This window comes from Schistocerca nitens, chromosome 9 (genome assembly GCF_023898315.1).
Source record: "Schistocerca nitens isolate TAMUIC-IGC-003100 chromosome 9, iqSchNite1.1, whole genome shotgun sequence".
NCBI lineage: Eukaryota > Metazoa > Arthropoda > Insecta > Orthoptera > Acrididae > Schistocerca > Schistocerca nitens.
In genome coordinates this window covers 191,037,172-191,062,894 of record NC_064622.1, presented here as the reverse complement: position 1 = coordinate 191,062,894, position 25,723 = coordinate 191,037,172, and positions in this window count along the sequence as shown.

Sequence of the window (25,723 nt, the reverse complement as noted above, 5' to 3'; positions counted from 1 at the left end):
CCTACAATGCAAAAGTAAAAGATCTGAAAAGCGTCGCCCTAGATTACAAATGAAAAGCCAAATTCGTAGCAGAACCCTCAAGAGATGACGATTCTTACCTTCGAAGAAGGCATGCAGCTATGCTAAGATAGGGCCATATTATAATCTTGAAACCTAAATACCGGAATACAAAATTTAGTGGTCTTGAATACATGACCGCATATGTACACATTGCTAAGGACTAGCAGGTAGGACGCTACCAAGGCAGCGGAAAGAAACTCCGCCAGGCGGCGTTTAAAAATTTGAAAGTACAACAAATAAGAATAAAGCAAAACATGTAGTAGTAAGCAAAGTCAGAGCACATGAAGTACAGATTTAAAACGACTAACAAAAGTAAATAAAGATGTAAAAACCATTAAAGAAGAAATGAAATATCTAACCTGTGCCATCTGTTGGCATCAGGCGTAAAAACAAGACGTGCGTAAGAAATACATAGACTTTACAGCTCCTATACAAAACAGATATGAATTATATAAAAATATTTCATAAGCCAAGTGTAACATAAGACACAGCAATAAGTTAATGCCTTCAAGAGGAGAGTTAGGCCAGTGCGAAGCTATACTTTTACATTGTTATCATTGAATCATGAGACGCCTGATTCTTGGTAATCAGTTGGTTATTAAGACTTAAATCTTCACCTTCTTGAGGGTGTTTCCAATCTCCAGTTTCTCCAGCGAAGTCAATGTTTTGTTCTTGGCTGCACGATGCAAAATTTGGAGCAGTTCCAATATAGTTCCTGTGTGTCCACCAGCTTTTAAACACTCGGCCAACGAGGTATTACTTTTAATTGCAACTTTTTTAATGAGCGTATGCTCATGAAATATCGTCTGAACATACGGTCAGCCTGCCAATGTAGGGTATAGGACATTGACCGCATGTTAATTTATAAACGCCGGAATGGGAGAATTTGTCTTTACATGGCTGCTCATTACGTAGAAAGTGATACTGGATCTTGTCTTGAGTCGTGTGAGCTACTTTAACGACATAGCTCTTATACAGCCTAGCGAGCTGATAGGAAATGCTACCCAAGAACGGTAGGACAGTAAAATTTTCTTTTGGAATTAAAGAAGCCAGTTCTGTTAAACTGCTCCTTATCACATCTTTTTGTTTGTGTAATTTATTGATAATGTTCTGGTTGTATCCGTTACTACTAGCAACGAATTATAAATTGGCTGATTTACGAGCAACAGAGACTAGCGTTAAAGGAAATTCGCATAGGTTGTCTATCATGGCTCTGAAAGGATTTGTTATATGTTTATATGGATTATTGAGCAGCCGATATTTGACTTGCGACAGATATCAAAATTAATTTGTTTTTATGTATTTTGAAACTTCCCCTTTGAAAACTGAGAATGACTGTGCTGGTAAATTTCTACGTCATTTGATACAGAAACAGCTGAGTAAACCCCAACGTAGACAGTTTTATCTTTACTTATTCTGACCATCACTAAACTGACACACCATATTTTAGCGCAACGCAATCAGACTTTCAATAATCCCTACCAAAAAATAGCCCTGACTAACAATAACTAACTCGAACTACTGCAATACAGCGAGCGCCAATACTGACAGCTAAATAAAAGTTTCTAACTAGTGAAGGTATTAACTACTGATAGGCATAGTTAGCAAATTACAGATTTTGATAGAGAACAAACAATGTATTCTTCTTAATAGTGTTCAAAAGCCCTATATATATATATATATATATATATATATATATATATATATATATATATATATATATATATATATATATACGTTCGTGACATCCAGTTTTACAAATTTTCTTTTTCTGACGCACACAGGTGCAGATCATCCGTTCATAGTAACCTCTCAAAACTCTGGCATCTCTCTCCTCTCTCCCGACATCCATCACTGCTGGCGGCTCACCTCCAACTGCCCAACGCCACGCTGTGTTCACATCCAACTGTCCAATGCTACACTAGCGAATATGCCGACAATGAGTCCAACCAGCCACAGACTGCACACAGTGTAGCCAGCGATTTTCATACAGAGCGCTACGTGGCGTCATCAACATAAAAACCTAAACAACCTACTTACAGTTTTTCAAATTTGGGAATTCTGAAGATGTCTCAAAGTGGTCAAACGTATCAATAAAGCTTCTGCTCTCATTGCAACCTAGACTGTTTTTCTTTCTGGAAATATAACTGATTTGCTTGATTTGACTATGGATGAACTTCAGGACTGAAATCTGCCAATGAAATTCCATATCTCGAAAGCTATTTTCAGAGTTCTGTAGGGCGTCTTCACATCTCTGCCAGTAGCCTGTAGTGCTTTTGGTAAAGCAAAAAGAGTTTCAAAGACGAAGCTGCTGATGTCTATGAAACGGAAAGTTTAAAATCAATGTGTATTGCAAGTGATACTTTAACCATCCAAAAAACGAAAGGCTGCCCAAATACCAAAGAAGGTATACACTGATGAGCCGAAACATTATGACCACTGTCCGCCTCGAGATTGGTGGCTTAGCGGGCACGTGTCGCGGTGAGGAAAGTACCAGCCTGTACAGCCCAGAATCGGTATCCTATCAGGAAAAATCGCCTGAGCACTGAGGCAACCATGCCGCACCAGGCTGAAGATACTCACCTGTTAAAACACCGAGTCCTGCTGCATACAGAAATCGTAACTGTCTGCTGCACCTCGTCGTCTGGCGGGAATCGCCGACTCTTCAAGTTCTTCTTTAAGTGGCTCTGGCTCTGAGCACTATGGGACTTAACATCTATGGTCATCAGTCCCCTAGAACTTAGAACTACTTAAACCTAACTAACCTAAGGACAGCACACAACACCCAGTCATCACGAGGCAGAGAAAATCTCTGACCCCGCCGGGAATGGAAACCGGGAACCCGGGCGTGGGAATAGAGAACGCTACCGCACGACCACGAGCTGCGGACTTTAAGTGGCCGAACGTGATAATGGCATCAGGAGAGATCAGGACCGTAGGGCGGGTGCTCGAGTGTCTCCCACTTGGGATGTAATGGATGCGGCTGGTTTCCCATATACAGCGTTTTGTGTCGAATCGCGACCAGCACGGAACTTGGCGCAACGTTCCACAGTGATGGTAAACGACAGACATGCTACCCCATACACACTCTTCATTCCCCAATGGATGTCTACTGGTGTTTGTTCTTCGGCAGTCAAGAAAATAATAACAGCACGTTGGTCCACGTTTTGACGCAGTTTGTAATAACGTCGGCATAATGTCGACTAGTTCCGAAAGGTATGCAGGACGACTTGTGTGAAGTTTGTAAGGTAGGAGACGAGGTCCTGCCGGAATTGCAGCTGTGAGGAAGGGTCATAAAGCGTGTTTGGATAGCTCAAATGGTAGAGCAAGTTGTCCGCGAAAGGCAAAGGTCCCGAGTTCGATTTTCCGAGCGGCACACAGTTTTAACCTGCCAGAACGTTTCACATCAGCGCACACTCCGCTGCAGAGTGAAAATTTCATTCTGCAAACGTCGACTTAGTGCAAGTTTCTGCATTTACAGCACGGTATCGGAGAGACACGAACGCCACACTAGACCCTTGACTACATGTAATTGCTTATACACCCGCATAGGAATCGTACTACGTTACATACACGCTGCAGCAACGCCTTCAAAGGGAAACTTTTAGATCGCTCTTTTTACAGTGTGTTTAAGCTGCTGCTATTGATGTCAAAAAAAATGGTTCAAATGGCTCTGAGCACTATGGGACTCAACATCTTAGGTCATACGTCCCCTAGAACTTAGAACTACTTAAACCTAACTAACCTAAGGACAGCACACAACACCCAGCCATCACGAGGCAGAGAAAATCCCTGACCCCGCCGGGAATCGAACCCGGGAACCCGGGCGTGGGAAGCGAGAACGCTACCGCACGACCACGAGATGCGGGCTGCTATTGATGTCGTTTTGTGCAACCCGCAATGTTATATCTGGCCACGTGCGAGATTTTTATTATTTTCTCGCTCACTACGTTCCAACTATTAGTCCTACAGAATAAAATGAACAGGACCTTTTTGTAGCAAAATTAATGTAGTTAAGTTTTGTTCCGGGATACGTTTTAGCTCGATGCCACGGTTTTCGAGTTATTCAAGGAAAACGTACAAAAGTAGCCTTCAAACGCACTTCCACTACCACATTCATTCCTCACTAGTCAGGATTTCTGGCCTGCTGCTCGTGGCACTCTCTCCTACACTGTACAAAAATTTCCAACCACACGAACTATTTCCGGTATTCCACATTCTTTGTTCTCTATCGATTGGTCTACTACGCCACCAGCAAAATCGGCTATTTAGTTTACATTGCTAACTCTAATGTGCCTGTAAGAGTGATGAAAGAAATACAACTTTTGTAAACGCAATTCAGTACAAACGTAACCCTTACAAGCACCGTGGTGTCATACTGAGAAGCCTAACACATCGATGTAACTGTTTATTTTATGCTGTTAAGATTCACAGAACTGTTGAGTAATATTAACACAAAAGTCAGTTTTACAATTTTTAAGAGCTCGATTAAGCCGGTAGCGTGATAAGTCCAGTCAATGAAGACCAAAGAAGGTCGAAGGTAGGACATTTTTGCACAATCGTAGGAGGGAGTGGCATGAACGACATACTAGAAATCCTGACCGGCGTGAGCTCAGTGGGGGAGTGCGTTTGACGCTTCCACTTTTCGTACGGGTTTCTTGAATAACTTGATAACTAAAACCTCCAGCGAAAATGTATACTACTACGAAAATAACTGCATTAAATTTGCTACATAAGGGTCCCATTCATGTTTCCTGTAGGGCTAATAGTTTGCTCGTAGCGAGCGAGAGAATACGAAAACCTCGTGCGTGGTTTTTGAAGACCATATAGAACACTACAGATTGCATAAAACGACAGTGGACAGTGGTGGGGGCAGCTGAGTCACCGTGTATATAAGGGCCGTAGAAACGAATGGGGAATTACTGTAGCTACGATACGGGCTGCAAATATACAAACCCACTGGCATAAGCGACTTCGATAAAGGGCACAATGTTATGGCCCTGTTTCTGCGAATAAGCATCTCAGAAATGGCAAAGATGGTCTCCTGTTCAGCTGCTATGGTCATGATGGTTCAAATGGCTCTGAGCACTATGGGACTTAACATCTAAGGTCATCAGTCCACTAGAACTTAGAACTACTTAAACTTAACTAACCCAAGGGCATCACACACATCCAAGCCCGAGGCAGGATTCGAACCTGCGACCGTAGCGGTCATGCGGTTCCAGACTGAAGCGCCTACAACCGCTCGGCCACATTGGCCAGCTGCTATGGTCATGAGTAAGTAGGAAAAGTTGTTGAAGGATGGTGAAACCTGGACTAGGTGAGAAGGTGTTGGGTGATACATCTCATCACGGAACGTCGAGGTCGGAAGCTTGTCCGCCCTGTAAAGTAGGGCTGGTGACGATCTGCGGCGGAAATGACGACTGATCACAATGCTACAGCAGGCTCAAGTGTTTCTCAGCACATAGTAGAACACGGGGCTCAGCAGTAGACGGTCTCTCCGTTAGTTACGACTGCAGTAGGCAAGGGATCATCGACATGAACTGTACATCAATGGAACCGATATAATGCGAGAAGCGCTTTGAAATATCAAAGTCGAAATAGGTCATACTGCCTCAAAAGTACTGAGATTCTCCAGAGAGTCAGCCAGTATAAACTAACTCCACTCGGTACAAGAGGTATATGAGACAAGCGAAATACCTTTATACTTGATGGATAACATAATAATTCCTATTGCAATGAGGTCAGACATTGTGAACCTGGCAGAAAAATCAGTTTAATAAGTCATGTTTTAATACACAGATAAAAGGAAAAACTCGTAGAAGGCGACATAAGGGAAGAGCAGTTTTGAGGCAGGAACACACAAGATAATTCTGACACTGTGACTTATCTTAGAAGATAGATCAAAGAAAGGAAAATCTACATATGTTACATCTGTGTGTTTAGAGAAACCTTTTAACAATGTTCGCCATAACGCACTATTTGAAATAATGAAGGTAGCATCGAATAAATAAAGGGAGCGAAATGTTACTTAAAGTTTGCGTAGAAACCATTTTGCAGTTATAAGATCGAATGACATGAAATGGAAACAGTGCTGGATAAGAGAGTGAGACTGGTTTGTATTCTGCCATCGCTGTTATTCAGCCTATACATCGGGCAAGTCGTATAGGAGAAAAGGAGAAATTTGGGAAGTAGATTAATGTTCAAGGAGAAGTAATAAAGACTTTGCGGTTTGTCGATGACCTTGTAATTTTGTCAGAAACAGCATACAACTTGGAAGAGCAATTGAACGGAAAAGTCAGTGTTTTGAAAGGAGATTATAGATGAACATCTAGAAAGGCGGTACAAGGGTTAATGAATGTAGTAGAACAGAATCATGTGATGCTCGGGGAATTAGAGTAGGAAATGAAGCAAACTAGTATATCACTTTTGTTATTTGGGCAGTAAAATAACTTCTTATGGTCGAAGTAGAGAGAATATGAAATGCAGTCTGGCTTTAGCAAGACAAGCATTTCTGAAAAAAGAGGTATTTGTGAACATCTAACATAAATTTAAGTGTTAGGAAGTCTCTTCTGCAGGTATTCGTCTGGAGTGTACCTTACTACAGAAGCGGAACATGGACGATACACATCTGGAACAAGAACATAACTGAAGCTTCTGCTTCTGTGTTCCTACAGATGAATGATGAAGATTCGATGGGTAGATCGACTGATTAATGAAAAGGTACTTAATAGAACTGGAGAGGAAGAAAATGTCGCACACCTTGACTCAAAGAAGAAATCGTAGAGAGAATATGAAATGCAGTCTGGCTTTAGCAAGACAAGCATTTCTGAAAAAAGAGGTATTTGTGAACATCTAACATAAATTTAAGTGTTAGGAAGTCTCTTCTGCAGGTATTCGTCTGGAGTGTACCTTACTACAGAAGCGGAACATGGACGATACACATCTGGAACAAGAACATAACTGAAGCTTCTGCTTCTGTGTTCCTACAGATGAATGATGAAGATTCGATGGGTAGATCGACTGATTAATGAAAAGGTACTTAATAGAACTGGAGAGGAAGAAAATGTCGCACACCTTGACTCAAAGAAGAAATCGGTTAATTTTAATCATCCCAAGGCATGAAGGTATCATCAATTCGGTAATGAAGAGAAGTGTGGAAGCTAAAAGTTTTAGACGAAGACCTGGGCATGAATGCAGTAAACACGTTGAAATGGGTATAGGTTGCATCAGTTATTCAGAGATGAAGAGGCACAGGATAGATCAGCGTGGAGAGTTACAGCCGGCCGAAGTGGCCGTGCGGTTAGAGGCGCTGCAGTCTGGAACCGCAAGACCGCTACGGTCGCAGGTTCGAATCCTGCCTCGGGCATGGATGTTTGTGATGTCCTTAGGTTAGTTAGGTTTAACTAGTTCTAAGTTCTAGGGGACTAATGACCTCAGCAGTTGAGTCCCATAGTGCTCAGAGCCATTTGAACCATTTGGAGAGTTACATCAAACTAGTGTTCAGGCTGAAGACAACAACAGCGACAACAGCAACAAGACACTGTGTGGTGAAAGTGTCAAGTTCGTGAGGCGCGAAATTAAGGAGTCTCCAGAGGTGAACGGGGTCGAACGTTTCCATTTACGAAAGGCTCGAGTTCCAGCTTACGGTTTATAAACATAACACTGATCACCTGGCCGAACAGACCTAGAAAATCGAGACGGGCTTTGTCGTCGGCCATAAACAGGACCACAACACAGACGAGAACCCGTAATGCTCAATGTCGGCTGCCTGTCAGTCTCCGTCACTAATCACGATCTCATGACCTTCCATTCTCCCATTTACCAGGAGTTAGAGACGAAGGATCTGAACACTGTACTTGGACAACTTACTTTGGTAACACATGAAGGATCTGAACACAGTCCTCGGACGACCTATCAATGTACCATCTTTATCATGCAGCTTAACGTAAGCCCCATAACCTTGGAAATCACATGTTTATATTGATTTCGTCTGTATGTTTTCACTTTTTAATGTATTTTTACTATATTACACTCTTAAAAACTGTACGGATGCAAAACAGGCATATTTAGTTTCCTACCTGCCCGTGTTCATGGATTCAAGCGACGGTAAAAATAAACAAAATTCCTCACCCTGAAAACAAAAGAATCAGATCCTTTTATAACGTGGTAGGTTAAGGACTTCCTTACACAGCACTTAACTGATTTTGATTTTTCATAGAACATAAATGATCGATTTTAGAATACACAATCAATCATTAGATGCATGCGGGTTACCAATCACATCAATTCTATTCAGTGAGAACATCCATGCATGGGCAATTGATAATAACCGGTATTCTGGCATACCACTTTACCACATGGGTAAAATTATTTCAAGTTTGCGAAAAAAAAATTTTTTTTACAGCACGTATGGTTTACAAACTGACCGTGGCGGATACTAACAGGTCATCCGACAGGCGAACGAGTCCTACGATGTACATCAAAAGGAACATAATTATGCACCACCCACGGGACGTTCACCTGCTGATTGATCTCCGTTTTGGATCGTAAGTTTCACGGTAAATTTGGATGTCGTATGTGTTTCTGAAGAAGGTAAATTTGTTAACATCGAGCATAGATTTAAGTGTCAGGAAGTCATTTCTGAAGGTATTTGTGTAGAGTGTAGCCATGTATGGAAGTGAAACATGGACGATAAATAGTTTGCACAAGAAGAGAATAGAAGCTTTCGAAATGTGGTGCTACAGAAGAATGCTGAAGATTAGATGGGTATATCACATAACCAATGAGGAGGTATTGAATAGAAATTTGTGGTACAACTTGACTAGAAGATGGGATCGGTTGGTAGGACATGTTCTAAGGCATCAAGGGATCACCAATTTAGTATTGGAGGGCAGCGTGGAGGGAAAAAATCGTAGAGGGAGACCAAGAGATGAATACACTAAGCAGATTCAGAAGTATGTAGGTTGCAGTAGGTACTGGGAGATGAAGAAGCTTGCACAGGATAGAGTAGCATGGAGAGCTGCATCAAACCAGTCTCTGGACTGAAGACTATAACAACACAACATGTGTTGTAACGAAAATAATAGATAACTTTACCCAGTTTCCTTCTAAGTATTAAAGTGACGTGGACACAAACGGGAGAGTTTCAAATCTCACCCTTGTTAGGAGTTTAGGAAGGTTTCTCTCAACAATCTGGCAAACTCAGGAATCAAGAAAGCTTTGCAAACAGGATAAAACCTTGAAGAACTTACCAACACAGCCACAACAATCCCAGTTGACAATAGAAGTTCAACGCCAAACAGACAACATTTAGCTTCACTCGAAGTCCTTAGTAGTCGCCATATAATACTGAGTTACTCCTTCATATTTTTGTTGGAGTTGAGGCAACGATCACACCTAAGAATACCACTCGCATGACCTGAGGCTTATGATCAGGTCAGTTGTGATATATAGAATGCAAAAAGGAATCCCGAAACCCTATCAAAATTGAATACATCCTTTACAGACCATACTGTTTTTTTTTGTTTTCGGGAAACGTAAACAAAATGACAGGAAACAAAGATCCGTAGGCCACATCAACACTGAAGAAGACTTCTGGCCTTTAAAACTGCAACACCAAGAGAGCAACGAGATTTTACTTATTCTGCGTGTGCAGTGTAGTTGGTTCAATACATGATCAAATTTTTAAGAGATCTGGAGATGTGTGGAGTGTAAAATTTAGTGCACAGAGCTTCTGCCTCAGGCACCAACAATGACGCCATAACCCTGTTGGAAACCAAGTTGAACAGAGTTTGGAGGACAGATACTGATACATCATTCCACTCCAGTTCCATTCGCGGCCAGAATTCAAACACTGTAGGCTGGCGAATGGTTCGTCGCAGTCTCTCTATGGAGAACCGGGACTCGTGTGATGAGACGGCGACGTGCCACTCCTGTGTCCAGTGAAGCCGTCTCTTTCTGCTGCCACGTCAGGGGAAGCCGCAACTACTGTCGCAGTGCTGACAGACAGTATTCTGGACGTCTTCACACTGTCCGTATGCGTATGGATGCTTCTCATTCTGTAAACAGGTCCACTTCCAGATTGGATCAAGATATACTAAGTGGTCATAAGTATCCGGACACCTGCCTCAAAATGATTTACACGTGCGTGGCGCCCTCTATCGTCAATTACGTTCAGTCAGGTGCTGGAAGGTTTCTTGGGAAATGGCAGCCCATTCTTCACAGAGTCCTGCACTAAGGGGAGGTATCGATGTCGGTCGGTGAGGCCTGGCACGAAGTCGGTGTTCCAAAACATCCCAAAGGTGTTCTGTAGGATTCAGGTCAGGACTCTGTGCAGGCCAGCCCGTTACAGGGATGTTATTGTCGTGTAACCACTCCACCACAGGTCGTGCATTGTGAACAAGTGCTCGATCGTGTTGAAAGATGCAGTCGCCATCCCCGAATTGCTCTTCAACAGCGGGAAGCAAGTACGTTGAGGCGTAGCGCCGTATACCGATCCTGCCTTGGAGGCGGTTAAGTGGGAGATGTGTCTCAGAGCTGGATAGTAACACATGGTGATGCGAGACTGGACGCGCACGTAGTTTATGTATCAGCCGATAGGGGACAATATTGGATAGGGGACTGATTTAGAGCGCACTAAAGTAATAGAATGTTTTTCATAAACTGTTCTAGTATTTTCATAAAGTGTTATTATGTCTTTTTGTGTATGTAAAATCTTACAAACGTGTTTTAGCAGTATGAATGATGCGTGAGTGTGGTTTAAGGTTAATATGAAGATAATTATTTAACGAGTTATATAGTGGGATTTAGTGTGGGAACATTTCGAAGAAGCATGGATGTGGACAAAGGGGATTTTTGTGGAATAGATTTGTAAAGTAAGTTTATGGTAAAGGGAAAGTTAATTCAGGTATAAATAAAAATAGTAAATAACTCTATGCATAAACAAAACTTCAGCATATTAGATAATTACGTCGGTAAAAAGTGCAGTCGTTAGGTTTACTATTTTGCGGTTGGTTACTGATGAAAAGCGCGGACTGACGCGGGAGAGAGCTGTTTTGCTATTGGCTGTTGAGTAAACTGACCAATGGTAAAGCAATGTTCTTCGCGCGCCTTTCTCGGCTGGTAGATAAGACTTAGAGTATTCTTGGGAAGAGTCGGAGCCTAGCCACGAAACAGTTTGGACGTGTGTAGTAGTAGGTCCGATGGAAATGATAAGTTGCCGGATCTAGCAGTGTTCCATACATCAAAAGTGTGGTAAAGTGACGGCATAATTATTCCGATAGGTGTGTAGAAATTTCGGAATTTTTAAGTGAATTTTGTGACGAGAAAAGACATATATTCCGCGTGGCGTATTGAGCAGGTCAGTGGCTAAAAACTGTGACTGCATTAAGTACCGACAGACTTAATATTTGGCGAGCATTCTCAACGAAAAACAATACGTATTTTTGTAGCTATTACATTTTCGGGAAATACAACACCATAAACTTGCAACGTGAGTGAAAGGGATTGTGAGTGACTGTGTTAAGACTAGCACGGGCTTGGCAGTGATACTTGTTCACTTAAGTTTAATTGAGGAGAAAATTTCCAAACTTTCATTGCGCGTGAAAACTTTCTCCCGAAACGTAGATTACTGACTTTGATTGCAGCCTCGTTCACGTCGAAGTACAGTAGGTTTCGCCCGACTTCCCTACTGATGATATGCTGAGACAATGTTCACAGGTAGGTGCAGGTTCATTACAAAAGGACGGAAGGAACCGCGCCGCCGCAAGGTGCTTAAAACATCAATGTAGATCTGTGCTGTGATAGTGCGACGCAAAACAACAATGGGTGCAAGCCCCCTCCATGAAAAACACGACCACACCATAACACCATCGCCTCTGAATTTTACTGTTGGCACTAGACACGCTGGCAGATAATGTTCACCGGGCATTCGCCATACCCACATCCTGCTATCGGATCGCCACGTGTACCGTTGTTCGTCTTTCCACTGTTCGATCGTCCAATGTTTACGCTCCGTACACCAAGTGAGGCGTCGTTTGGCATTTACCTCCGTGATGTGTGGCTTATGAGCAGCCGCTCGAGCATGAAATCCAAGTTTTCTCACCTCCCGCCTAACTGTCGTAGTGCTTGAAGTGGATCCTGATGCAGTTTCCATTGTGATGGTTTGGATAGATGTCAATCTGTAACACATTACTATCTCTTCAACTGTCTCGTCTCTGTGAGTCAACAGAGGTGGTCGGCCTTTATGCTTTTGTGCTATACATGTCCTTCACGTTTCCACTTCACTATCACATCGGAAACAGTGGACATGGGGATGTTTAGGAATGTGGAAATCTCGCGTACAGACGCATGACACAAGCGACACCCAGTCACCTGACCACGTTGGAAGTCCGTGAGTTCCGCGGAGTGCGCCATTCTGCTCTCTGACTATGTCTAATGACTACTGAAGTTGCTGATATAGAGTACTTCGCAGTAGGGGACAGCACAATACACCTAATACGAAAAACGTATGTTTTTTGGGGTGTCCAGATACTATTGATCACATAGTGTGGATGGGGTGGATAAAAATATGAAAACACCGCTATCAATGCATGTTTGACATAAATATAGATCCTAGCCAAGTCTGCATGCTGCGCTGTTGTATTTGATCACTAATGGCACCTGTCCAATGTCGTTAATAAGTTGGAAGTGTCAGTCTCGCTCAGAATAATGTACAGCGTTGTCGTGAGTGCATTAGGTCGGAGCAAAGTGAATTCGAACGTGGGGAAATTGTAGGCGTTCGTATGGTGGCGCTTCCATAACACAGGTAGCCGAAGTGCTTGATGCTTCAAGAGGCATCATATCGAAGACTTTTACTACATTGGGGAAGGTTGCTGTCAGTGCGCAACCTGGTGAAAATATATAATAACACTCTGGTGTACTGTCATAAATACTTTTTTTTTCAATATAAATTATCTTTTCAAATTCATGGTAGTAAACATGGAAGTAATAAATATTCACTGGTAATGAAATGTTTGAAAAATAGAAAACACGTGTCATAGGCCCAATACAGAGGAACTGATTTCGTTCATTAGGCCCGGCAGTTCCGTGAAGGTTCTATAGAGTAATATAGCCGTTAAATACTACACACATCTAAATGTCAGCACATATCATGTTTTTTCACGAGTTTTTTATTGGCACTTGAAACCGAATAACATGTACTTAAAATCAGAGCGTAAAACTAAAAACGTCAGAAATGTAGAAAGAAACACGTATGACTGATTATCAAAACATTTACAATTGGATAACATATAATGAAAGCCATTTCTTAAATGTTGTTCACAGTGGCCAAGTGAGGTCTAAGATTAGACAAAATTTGGAGTGGCTCCTTCAAGACAACTCGCACTGCATCGCTTAGCAATACCTAGTCTCCGTCCACAGCAGGTTAACTTTCTACGGTGAATATGACAAAATGGTGTGAATTGCTCTAATTTCAAACGATGACTGCTGATATTTAATCTGTAGTTGGTATCACTATGAGGCTGCAATCACTAATACTTCTCAATTACAAGAAAATAGTGCAAATCCTACATTCTTTCACTGTTGCTGGAAAAATGTCACCCGCTAAGTCACAACGCCGACAAAAGTGAGTGATGAATGATCGTGACAGACGGTCGTTAAAGAGGATTGTGACGAAAAATACGAGGACGACAGCTGCAAAAGTCAGTGCAAAACTGAATGTCGTACTCACAATCTTGTCAGCACCGAAACAAGACGAGGCAGGGAATCGCAGAGCGAACTAGATTTCCAACACCACACAGCAGTGATGGAAATTTCAGCCACGGAAAAATGTGGGGCCGAAGCCATAAAATCTGGACTGTTGAGCAATAATTTGGTCGGGTAAGTCTTGTGTCACGTATTCCAACAACTGGCCGAGATTACGTCCCGGCAGTGAACCACGGTGGGGATTCGGTGACGATTTGGGGAGCCATATCGTGGTATTCCATGGGCCCTATGGCTACTCTGCTAGTTCGCGTTACTGTCAACGACCATGTGACCATCTCATGGTACAATGTTTGTTCTCAAATGGTGATACCTTGTTCCAAGATGACAGGACCCACGTACACACAGATTCAATCGTCCACGTCTGGTTTTGTGAAAACTAGCAAGAACTGTCCCATCGCCTCTGTCCACCACAGTCATCAAACCTAACTATTACTGAGCCTTTGTGGACTACTTTGGAGAGAAGGTTCATGATCCCTACATAGTTGCCTGACCTTGCCACTATTTTGCGGGAGAATGGTACAATTTTCCATTCAATACCGTGCACGAGCTTTATTTATCTATTTCGAGATGACAAGAAGCTGTTTCGAATGCCAGCTGTTTTCCTACGCCGTATAAGTATTGCGTTTTCTGGTGTATCAATAGTGTCGTCCACTGTCTGTACGTGACATAGCTGTACAATCCTGCACGGTGGGACGCGTGCCCTCTCGGGCGCTAGTCGTGCGGGACTGCTGAGATCCTACATGCCGTTGAATGTGAACATTCTCAACCCATCGATTCCATATTCGCCTGACAGTCGCGTGGTACCGAGCAGCAACATCGCAGAGCGATATGCTGCAGCCTTGATACGCCACGACCCTGGCACGATCGAGTGCCCATACATTGTGGCAGGCGCTTCACAATCTTGTACGACGCGTATCAAGATCTTCTCACAAACAAACAACTCTCAACCGCATTTCCTAAATGAGAGAGAGAGAGAGTCGTTGTAAATTTTTTTTATTTTTTATTTATTTATTTATTTATTTATTTTTTACTTTTTTTTATTTTTTTTTTTTTTTACCTACTTGGAGGTAAGGGGCTTTACTACTGCCTAGTTTGGGTGTTTGTGCTGAAATGCTAATCAGTTCCAGTATAGCACATGCAAATCTTACTTTTGTTGGATGCTGTCGCAGTTTTGATGACGAGCAGTGTACCAACAAAACACACAGTTATCCCTCTGGGCAGACACTCGGCGCGGTCGGCCTACGGAAAGCGCGGACCGGCGAACCAGGAGCGATGGCGCACGGTGGCTGTTTGCGCATACCTACGGACCTGCCTCGCACTTACGCAGTGTTGCCACCTGCCCGGGTTAACGACACGCGCCCAACAGGTTCTGCGGCCGCCGCAGTCGCGGCGCGCAATCTATTATGCAAATCGTCGCCTTATCGCCCATCGTCTCCTCTCGCGTCTTGTAATTAAATTACATCGCCGACCATAATTAACCCTGAGGGCCATGCATTCTGCACCGACGCAGAGTCGGTGACGATGTTGTTTATTTTTCTTTTTTCGTATCGCGGTTCCTTCCTACCGACTCAATCCGGTTGTTTTACTCCATTTTGGTTGGTCTGGGCAGATAACAGTGGATGAACCGGTGTGTACTAATTTCAGCTGGCCTCTGGGGCAAGTGTCCATTGCTTCCGTTCGGTCACCCATTAAAGGACAAACACCTCATTTCGAAGCGCGAAATTGCACAATGTTTCAGAAAAAGACTGAAAATCATCTGCTATTATCTGGCGCAAGCGCATGTGACGTGAAGGAATGACATCAATTACAGCACATCTTCAACAGGCCCTCATTGCTATTCAAAGCATGTCGTGTATCGTAGCAATAAAAGACGAGATTTTTACTGGTGGGTTAGGAAGGGAGGAAGATCAGGGCCTTACGCCCGTAGACGATAGGACGTACGTAGTCAGCATGGGAAGAAATGGGAAGCAATTTGGTCACTTCCAAAGGGACCATGCAGCATTTGCCTTAAAGGGCTTAGAAAGGACTAGGACCACGTAAATATGGATAGCCCAAAGGATTTAGAAACCTTGTTCTCCAGAAGGTGAATCGAATGGCATTCATAGCACATGTGCAGATTTTTATACATATACACATACACTCACACACACACACACATATATATATATATATATATATATATATATATATATATATATATATATATATATATATATATATAAAATAAGAAGGAAGGGTACATAAACAAAGCGATTAATAGAAATCAATTATTTTCAATTGATGCCCAAATCCGAAATTTGTATTGTTTGCCTCATTTTACTCAGTTTTAACATGAACTTACTTCTGCATTGTCGAGATCTACACACTTCTGTTAGGTACTTCTTCCGACGCCGCAAAACTTTCCATTCTTCGTGACCGTGTCGGTAATGTAATTTTCATTTATCGGACTTCTTCGCGGGTGGCAGGCTGCATACGTGACATGACATTTTCGTGGTGCGTGGAAGAAAATAAAAAAGCCACATATTTTTGCACTGAGAAAAATTATTATTCAGATACGGTGAAAGCTACTGCACACATCTCATATCTAAACACGTCCTCTCTCCACGAGAACTCAAGACATAGTCTCTATATTAACAATAAATAAATAAATAAATGGAATTTTTTATCATTTGTTATCCGCCTTCCGACGTTGCAAAATATACCTTTATCGGCGCTTAAGACGGCCGCGCTAATGATTATTATCACTGCTTTTAAATTTTTGTCGTAGCTAGTTGGGGCTTTTCCTTATGTACCTATACACAAACCTTATCATTAGGTAAAATTACAGTGTAAATACAAAAAAAAAAAAAAATGCGCCTACCAAACCAAATTTGATAACACTAGTTTATTCGTGACATTCGACTCGTAGATAACTGGCTCGAGTTCTGATGGTGGACGTAATCCCGAATATTTTGTCGGGATAGGGAGTAGAGGTGATATCCTATGGTTCCTGAACACTAGACTTTGTAGTACTACACTAAATTCTAACCCTCTTCACAGTATCTCCTCGCGAGAAGGCAAACGAAACAATTGTCCGTAGGTGGCACTGACCTCGTCGGATTCTTTGGTGATATTTGAAAAGGGTTGGCTACATGCAAGCATCAGGTTTCACATGCCAACGGCGTTGTCGCGATAGGTAAAACGGTTCCCGTAGGATCACCGTCGAAAGGATCACCGTCGGAAGTGGTTAGAACGCGCACGGTTGACCGTCAGGGACTGCCGCGAGCAGTTGGCAAGCGATGGATTCGGTCCTTGTAAGGACAATTATGGAGCTCCTTCACTGAGAAGTTGTGTCTCCATATCAAAGAAACTGACAGCGGCCGCGATGTCGATATACTGAACGCACATCCCTACATGTCCACATCCGATGATTCCATTGCGTTGAGGATGGCACGGCGGACAGTCGGTACCGTTGGGCCTTCCGAGGCCTATTCGGACGGAGGACAGAGGTTTATACTTGTGGTCAATCATTCGACTCTCTGTCACTATCAACGCTGTACGGCGAAGAAGCAGTGCACATACTTGATGATAGATAGTACACGGTTGGCCATTAAGAAGTACGATATCAGGGACAGCATACACACAAAATTTCATTTTTGTGCGTATGCTGTGTAGCAGGAAGAATACGTGATTAAAGTATTAGGCGATTTGGGAATGTGCAAAATGCGGAATTTGTAGCTGTACACAAGATTTGTGATTTATTGATGTACAAGTAAAGAATATAGCTTGGAAATACAGCCTAACGAATAACATGTTCAATATGATTGCCGTTCCGGTTTACAATTTCTTCATGTCGCACAAGTGCATTTGTGACAACTCTTTGACACAAATCATCTGGAATGGCGCGGCATAACTGCACAATGATGACCCTAAGTTGCACTCCATTTTCGGGTTTTCTGTGGTACACCTCCGATTTAAGGAACTCCCAAAGGAAGAAGTCACATGGTTTAATGTCCAGGTTGTGGGGCGACCACATTCCTCCTCCTGCATAACGTTTTGGAAATCTGTTTGACAATACCCTAAGGCCAAGACTTTCGTGTAGGAAATCAAGTACAACGTTGGCAGGATGGGGGCGTGCTCCACCCTGCATGAACCATTGTGTCTGCAATGGAAGACATGAGGCCCTGAGTTGAGGAAGGAACTGGTTTCACAGCTTGTGTAAATAGCGTTCACCGATTACTGTAGCATCAAAGAAGAGCGGACCGATGATCCATGACTTGACATCGCGACCCACACGCACTTTCTCGCTGTAGGTGTCTTTCGTGTGGATTATTCGCGGAGTTCACGTGTCGAGAATCGAACGTTCTGTTTGTTCCAACACCGTTCACTTAAAAATAAGCATCGTCAGAAAACCATGTTTTGTGTAGCACTGCCTCTTGGCCCTGCAAACTGCAGTCCCCGCTCCTTATCTCAGGCAGTAAGATTATGCGCCACAGTCAATTTGTATGGATATGAGCGAAGGTCACAGATTGGCGTGAAATTCCCAACTCGGCACTGGCTCTTTTTGTTGATTTACTCTGAGTACGAGCCAAAGCCACTCGAACTGCTTCATTGTTTTGTGGTGAACGTACGGTACGTGCATGTGGCCGCTGACACTCCAAACCAGACCCAGTACCTCCAAATTTTTGATGTAATCTGCGTATTGTCTGTGGGCTGGGAGCCCATCGCGTGCCGAAATGAGCGCGAAACCCTCTCTGTGTCAATGTAACGCTGTTCGTCGCCGCGAACAGTAACACAATGTGGCTTGAGTCAAACGGAGCTTGGACGGCAGATACGGGTGCGTCATTCCACATAGCTCCATTTCTAAGCCAGAGTGCTGCAGTTGTTGTCCTAGGGAATGGTGCTGTGCCACTCTTTTGACAATCCGTGCATCAGATGTTTTCATTGAATGCGATGTACTGACAAGCTCAACAGCCGAACATCTACTGTATCGAGATAGGTCAAAACAGAACACATAATATGCGGTCTTGCGTTATCTCGTTGAAAGATAACGTCATGGAAGCCTTGAAGATAGTGTGCCGATAGTTAAAGCACCCTACACAAATTGTCCTAGCCAATTGGGGCGTTAGGACAGGAGTACAACCAGAGGTATTTGACATTCATTCATGGAATCATTTCATTTGAAACATTCATATAAAGATAATTTATTCAGTCAAAAACAAATACCCTTCCAAAATTTACACACTTCTATATAGTCTACAAAAGATTGAAAATGAACAAACTTCGTACTCCGTGATAGTAGGTGTAGACACTTTTATTGACCGGCTTCAACAGTCTTATTTTGCCATCATCTGATCTTATGGAACTTGTTATAAAACTGCCATGTTACATTTCATGAAGTCAAAGCATAAAAGGCACTCCTCATTATACATAAAAACAGGCATGCCAATCTGTGTGCGTTTTATGAAGTGGGAGCGCGAGTGCCTTTTATGTTTTGACTTCATGTGATGTAACATAGTAGTTTTGTAATAAGTTCCGTAAGATCAGGTGATGGCAGCATAAGAAACCGATCATCTTGTAACACTGAAAGTATCTGCACTGGGACCCAAAATTACGGAGTGTGTTCATTTTCATCATACCAATCGCCTTAGTACAGCATGTGTAAGTTTCAAAATATTGAAGATCGATGGTAAAAAATTTTTCAAGCCAAGAAGTTTTAAAATCAGTATACCAGGATATATAACATCACAGATACTAGCTAATACCTCTGACAAGGAATATCTTACCAAAACTCTGAAATATTCCCAGAATGTCTCAACAACTTTAAAACAGTTTCCTCCAATGTAATTACAATAGAATGCAAAAACAAGCTTTAAACAACAAACACAACGACACATTACATAACACAGCAGAAAAACATTGGGTAAAACCTGTTCAGTTCTGTTCATAAAATTCAAAATCATTCTGTATAACAATCGATAAAGTTTTCAATAACGAAAAACTAGCAGGAAGGCAATTAGAAGTGACGAAATTACCGCAGTTTTATGTCGTACATTCCACATATGCCGCCCGTCTCTTAACGAGTGGGGCCACTGACGTCCGTTTTCATTCCAACCTGAACCAGCTTCATAGTATACGTTCGAACATACTGCCTTCCTTTAATACTGTCCGTTTCCGGAAACACGCATACTTTAGACACGGCCTAACGGCAGACCATGTACAAAGAAAGAGACTGACAGTTGCACTTGTTGCGCGACAGTAACTTTTAAAATCTTACCCAGAAAACAGAGTGAAAACATCAAATCTTGAAGGTGGGGCGCAGTATTTCCAATAAATATTCATTAAATCCAGCGACACGTGCAAAACACTACTAATCTACATTAGGAAACACAGTGAAACATCTAGTCTTACTACAAGCCTTACATGTACTTAACAAGTTTCACATTTGCTTCAACAGTACAAACCATAAATCACAATTTTACTTTCTCCCTTAGATAGATCGAATCAGTAATATTGAAAAAGACAGGCGTGACAATGTTCTTAAATCAACTCGGACGAAGCACTCTCGTATATCTTGAAGCAAGCAGATATAATTAGTACTGTGATTGCAGTTGTGGTGGAAGCATTAATCTTCCAGACAAAGTTGCGCATGTACAAGCATACGGAGTAAATATCAGTAATACGTGACCACAACGTACCATAAACTAGACTACAAACCAGAGCGGCATCATCACATTTTCCAATTCAAGGGGGTGGTACGGCAAGCACAACACGAGAGCAGCCACTCGCCGTTCGATTAAAAACATGTTCTTACCGTTTGAAGTTTTTTACAAGCTCTAAAACAGGGGTGTTCAGTCTCTTAACTTACCTGGGCCACAATGGAAGAAGTTAACACTAACAATAACTGGTGAGGGAAAAAAAAGAAATGATTGGGTTCAAATGGTTCAAATGGCTCTAAGCACTGTGGGACTTAACATCTGAAGTTATTAGTCCCCTATACTTAGAACTAATTAAACCTAACAAACTGAAGGGCCTAGAACCTCTCGACCACAGCGGCTGGCAAATGATTGGGGACTGGATCAATGGGAGAAGAGATAATGGAATAGCACTGTGTGACTGGAGTTACAAATTAAAAATATTCAGTTTATCGTAAATTTACATATATTTTGATCGTATGATAGACGCTCACTTTTTGGGTCCCACTGATTCTTGCTTTGGGCTGCATGAGGACCGTGGGTTGAGCACTCCTGCTCTAAAGCCTACAGCTTACCGTATACGTGCCAGTTTTGCGAAAGAGATGTTCCTGCATGACGATGAAGATTTTCTGGATCGTACCGTCTTCAGTAATGCATCGACAGTTCACCTAAGTGAAAACGTGAATACACGTAATGTAAGGTCAGGAAATCCCAACGATATGGTACAGTTGCGACAACGAGACTCTCCTGAATGGAATGTGTGTTTTTTTTTTTTTTTTTTTTTTTTTTTTTTTTTTTTTTTTTTTGCCATACCCTGGCGGAAGATTTATAGGCCTTTCATTTACGGTGAAGCAACTGTAATTGGTGTTCCTTATCCCGATAAGCTAGAACTATCGCTCCTTCTTCAGTTGGGAGAAGCTGGAGTTTATTTGCGTGTTCCATTCTTTAAAAATTTACCTCCCTCTGTTGTTCCTTTTTGTGATACGTACCACCCGCTTTTGCCTTGCCCTGCACTGAGCTGCCCTGCTGTCACACTGATGCATGCAAATTTTTAAAGAATGGACCACGTGTTATTTACCTTTCGTTCGCCATAGTATTGATATTCTCTGAATAGTAAATTTTGAGTAGGAGCGATAGGTATATCTATGATCTGTTAACGTTTTCCACCTGGTGATGCGGCTTGAACCCGCGAAACCGGCCGTGTTTTAATAAACAACAGTTTCACCATATGTAAGAGGAGTTTTTCCTAACAGCATGTCTTTCAACAGCTGCGGTGGCGCGGAATATAAAGTAATTTGTGAACTCTATTTGGGAGCAAGATGGTGTTCAGCCTCACTGGAATAACTCAGCGTGCGATTAGTTACACGACGCTGCACCCGACTGGTGGGTTGGTCACAATGGACCGGATGATAGGAACTTGCTTTGCATGACCTCGACGTTCACACATGATGCGACACCATGCAGTTTTTACCTTTGGTGGTTCATAATGGATCATTTGCATGTGCCTCCGCTATCGGCTAATCTACCCGACATTAGTAATAGCATTGTTGCAACAATTACCCCAGACACACTGAGGAAGGTTTGGCAAGAACTCGCCTATCGACTCGGTGTGTGACAAATGGTGCTCACATCGAACCCTTACAAGAGAAACTGTTTGAGTTGCTCTCTCATTTGATGTATTATTTATAATCGTATGCTGAATGATTATAACATTTGCGTAGCTTCGATTATAGCGTTTGTAGTCGTAGAGAAAACTTTTGACAGTGGTGACTGGAATACACTCTTTGAAATTCTGAAGGTAGCAGAGATAAAATGCGAGGGGTGTAAGAGTCAAGAGACATGAGAGGGTAGCAGTGGTTCGGAAGGGAGTGAAATAGAGTTTTAACCTATCGCCGAACCTGTGCCTTGAGCAACCAGGAAAGGAAAAAAATGGGAATTACAGTTCAGGGATAAGAAATAAAAGCTTTGACGTTTGCCGATACTATGTAATACATTCAGAGACAGAAAAGGACTTTTTCCTACAAATGCTGTGATCTGCCAGGACACAAAATACAGCATGTGTTGGTGTCAAATGAAGCAGTCACTGAGAAGGGAGTAAGATAGTGTTGTAGCCTGTCCACGATGTTATTCAATTTGTACACTCAGCAAACAGTAAAGGTAACCAAAGAATAATTTGGAGGAGGAATTAAAGTTCAGAGAGAGGAAATAAAAACTTTGTGGTTTGCAGATGCCATTGTGAGTCTGACAGACAGCAAAGGACTTTGAATGGCAGTTAAATGGAATGGATAGTGACTTGAAAGGAAGATGTAAGGTGAACTTCATCAAAAGCAAAACAACCTTAATAGAATGCAGTCGAATTAAATGAGGTCTTGCTGATAGAACTGGTTTAGGCAACGAGACACTTAAAGTAGTTGATGTGTTTTGTTATTTGGTCATCAGAATAACTGGTAAGGGCCGAAGTACAGAGGATATAATGTGCAGGCTGGTAATGGCAATAAAAGTGTTTCTGAAAAAAAAAAGGAATTTGTTAACATCGAATATAAATTTGAGTGTGAGGAACTCTCTTTTGAAAGTATTTGTATGAAGCGTAGCCTTGTGTGGAAGTGAAACTTGGACGATAAACAGTTTACACAGGAAGAGAACAGAAGCTTTTGAAATGCGGTACTACAGAAGAATGAGAGTATTAGGTGAGTAGATTGGGTAACTAATGAGAAGTTTCTGAAAATAACTGGAGAGAGAAGAAATTTGTGGCACAATCTGACTATAAGAAGGGATCAGTTGGTAGGACACATTCTGCCGGCCGGGGTGGCCGGGCGGTTCTAGGCGCTACAGTCTGGAACCGCGCGACCGCTACGGTCGCAGGTTCGAATCCTGCCTCGGGCATGGATGTGTCTGATGTCCTTAGGTTCGTTAGGTTTAAGTAGTTCTACGTTCTAGGGGACTGATGACCTCAGAAGTTAAGTCCCATAGTGCTCAGAGCCATTTGAAGCATTAGGACACATTGTGGGCCATCAAGAGATCTGCAGAAAAATGGCTCTGAGCACTATGGGACTTAACTACTTTGGTCATCAGTCCCCTAGAACTTAGAACTATTTAAACATAACCAACCTAAGGACATCACATACATCCATGTCCGAGGCAGGATTCGAACCTGCGACCGTAGCGGTCGCGCGGTTCCAGACTGTAGCGCCTAGAACCGCTCGGCCACACCGGCCGGCAGAGATCTGCAGTGTAGTATTTGGGGAAGTCTGGAGGGTAATAATTGTAGAGGAATGTTAACAGATGAATGCAGTAAGCGAATTCCTAAGGATGTAAGTTGCAAAATTGCAGTAATTATTCGAAGATGAAGAGACTATCACATGACACAGTAGCATCAGGAGTTGCATCAAACCATTCCTCGGACTGAAGACCACAACAACGAGATTGAATGCAATATATGCTACATAGAATTCATTTCGCTAAGAGTGTAGTTATGTCCTTATAGTCGCTAATAGTTTGTTGCTGTTGATATACTGTCGGGCGCTGGGCAATGCCAACCTGAAACCCTCGCTTCCATGTTCCCATGAAGTCATGCTATCTCGACACACTCGAGCAAAAATGTCGCGAAACGATAAGCCGCAGTCGCGAAAGACTAAGATTATGTTGCTATGGAGTCCGGCACTCGCTGGTAGACGGTTCCCACTTTTACAAGAGGCGTAACAACTCGCAAAGAACCGACATTAACATGTGATTTTCCACTGAGAAGCCCACTAACGATGAGAACACGGGAAGTGCTACAACGGATTTCCCATATATATCACTCAGTGGAAGAGGGATCAAAATAAACTAACACATGGGTCGGCTTATCCGTAGATACTTGACCGTTTCTGCGAAAACGGCGGTCAAAGTTTCTGAAACATTTTATGTGCCTTTTAACAAGAAAATTGTTCAGCAGTAGCGCTTGTACCGCAGATAGCGACTAGGCCTCACACTTTTGCGCCCCGTGTTCGAAACCCGATTATCATTTTTATTTTTGTTTTTCATTTTTCTACCCATGTCCAATAATACACAAATGTTTTACAATGTATGTTGAAATAAAGTAGCCCTTATTCGTCTAAAAATCGTGTGTCTGGCGAATGAATTTTAAAAAAGAAATAAATGAATGACATAATTAATTGAAATTGTTTTCGGTAAAATTCCTGTAGGATATCTTGATTCACGATTAGTTGCAAGTGCCACTTTTCGGTAAATCGATCGATTATGCGTGGTTTGCCACGCAGTTACTACCAACGTGTGCAATCTTCAGCACAGTTAACGTTCGGTTCCCAGAATGAGATTCATACGAAGAAATGTCTCTGTGGCAAACCTGTCTTCAAGCGATGCTCATGGTGTTCGGGATTATTATGTTTCGAATACTTCTACGATCGGTATCGTCAAAGGGCATGCACCACATCTATCTGAAGAATAAACATAAGTATTAAAACACACATCAAAAAACATTTTGCGTCACCTCGGATCCGAGAGTTCCGGAACCTGTACAGAAAATTGGAATAGAGATCAAAATAAACATCATTTCCGCCCTGTTTATTACTTAGGAAAACCACATATTACATATTGTACCACATACTACATATTGTACCACCATACAGCGAGACCTTCAAGGGTGGTGGTCCAGATCGCTGTACACACCGGTACCTCTAATACCCAGTAGCACTTCCTCCTGCATTGAACCATGTCTGTCTTCGTGGTTCCATACTGTTGGTCCAGATTGTTCCACTCCTCAACGGCGATTCGGCGTAGAACCATCACTGTGGTTGGTGGGTCACGTCACCCATAAACAGCCCTCTTCAATCCATCCCAGAGATGTTCGATAGGGATCATGTCTGGAGATCATGCTGGCCGCTCTAGTCGAGCGATATCGTTATCCTGAAGGAAGTCATGAACAAGATGCTCTCGATGGGGGCGCTAATTGTCGTCCATGAAAACGAATGCCTCGCCAATATGCTGCCGAAATGGTTGCACTATCGGTCGGAAAATGGCATTCACGTATCGTTCAGCCGTTCCGGCGCCTCCCATGACTACAAGCGGCGTACATCGATCCCACATAATGCCACCACAAAACAGCAGCGAACCTCCTCCACCTTGCTGCAGTCACTGGACAGTGTGTCGAAGCCGTTCAGTCTGACTGGGTTGACTCCAAACCAGTCTCCAATGATTTTTGCTTGGAGGCATATGCGAGACTC